The following is a 1,198-nucleotide window of genomic DNA, read 5'->3' as shown; positions in this document are numbered from 1 at the left end:
ATGATTTTTCCATGAAAGATTATAGGTGTTGCCAAAGGCGTCACCCATGTAATTCACCTCTGCCATTGCAGGGTTCTCAGGATCATAAGCTTCTTCTTTAGAAGATACTTCTCTAGTACTGTTGGATGCATTTTGCAATCCATTCAGACTCTGAGAGATCATATTGACTTGTTGGGTCAATATTTTGTTCTGAGTCAATATGGCATTCAGAGCATCAATTTCGAGAACTTCTCTCTTTTGAGGTGTCCCATTACTTACAGAATTCCTCTCAGAGGTATACATGAACTGGTTATTTGCAACCATTTCAATAAGTTCCTGAGCTTCTGTAGGCGTTTTCTTTAGGTAAATAGATCCACCTACAGAGTGGTCTAGTGACATCTTGGAAAATTTAGACAGACCATCATAGAATATATCTAATGTGGTCCATTCTGAAAGCATGTCAGAAGGACACTTTTTGGTCAGCTACTTGTATCTTTCCCAAGCTTCATAGAAGGTCTCACCATCTTTTTGTTTGAAGGTCTGAACATCCACTCTAAGTTTGCTCAGCTTTTGAGGAGGAAAGAACTTGGCTTAGAAAGCCGTGACCAGCTTATCCCAAGAGTCCAGGCTATCTCTAGGTTATGAGTCGAACCAAGTTTTAGCTCTGTCCCTTACAGCAAAAGGGAAAAGCATAAGCTTGTAGACCTCAGGATCAACTCCATTGGGTCTTAACAGTATCACAGATCTACAAGAACTCAGTTAAAAACTGATAAGGGTCTTTTGATGGAAGTCCATGAAACTTGCAGTTCTGTTGCAGTAGAGAAACTAATTGAGGCTTTAGCTCAAAATTATTTGCTCCTATGGCAGGAATTGAGATGCTTCTTCCATAGAAGTTGGAAGTTGGTGTAGTAAAATCACCAAGCATCTTCCTTGCATTGTTGTTTGGTTCGGCCATAATTTTTCTTTTGCTGCTTCCTTTTCGAAAATTTTAGTGATGTCCTCTTCAGAGTTTTGTGCTTTAGCTGCTCTTAGCTTCCTCTTCAGAGTCCTCTCAGGTTCAGGATCAGCTTCAACAAGTATGCCTTTATCTTTGTTCCTGCTCATATGAAAGAGAAAAAAATAAAGAGAATATGGAATCCTCTATGTCACAGTATAAAGATTCCTTGAGGTGTTAGAGGAAAACAAGAATAGAAGGATGATGTAGGTAAGGAAGAATTCG

At 39.3% G+C, this 1,198-nt stretch overlaps 1 non-coding gene across 1 annotated transcript; it reads left to right on the top strand.

Annotated features, from left to right (window-relative positions):
* The first annotated feature begins 432 nt into the window (after positions 1-432).
* On the top strand, positions 433-540 carry LOC112704383 (small nucleolar RNA R71). Its single transcript, XR_003155009.1, has one exon. It is a non-coding gene; the product is annotated as a small nucleolar RNA R71 (small nucleolar RNA).
* The last annotated feature ends 658 nt before the right edge of the window (positions 541-1,198 follow it).

The sequence above is a fragment of the Arachis hypogaea genome, chromosome 7, assembly GCF_003086295.3.
Source record: "Arachis hypogaea cultivar Tifrunner chromosome 7, arahy.Tifrunner.gnm2.J5K5, whole genome shotgun sequence".
NCBI classification, from domain to species: Eukaryota; Viridiplantae; Streptophyta; class Magnoliopsida; order Fabales; family Fabaceae; genus Arachis; species Arachis hypogaea.
This window is presented reverse-complemented; position numbering and strand designations above follow the sequence as displayed.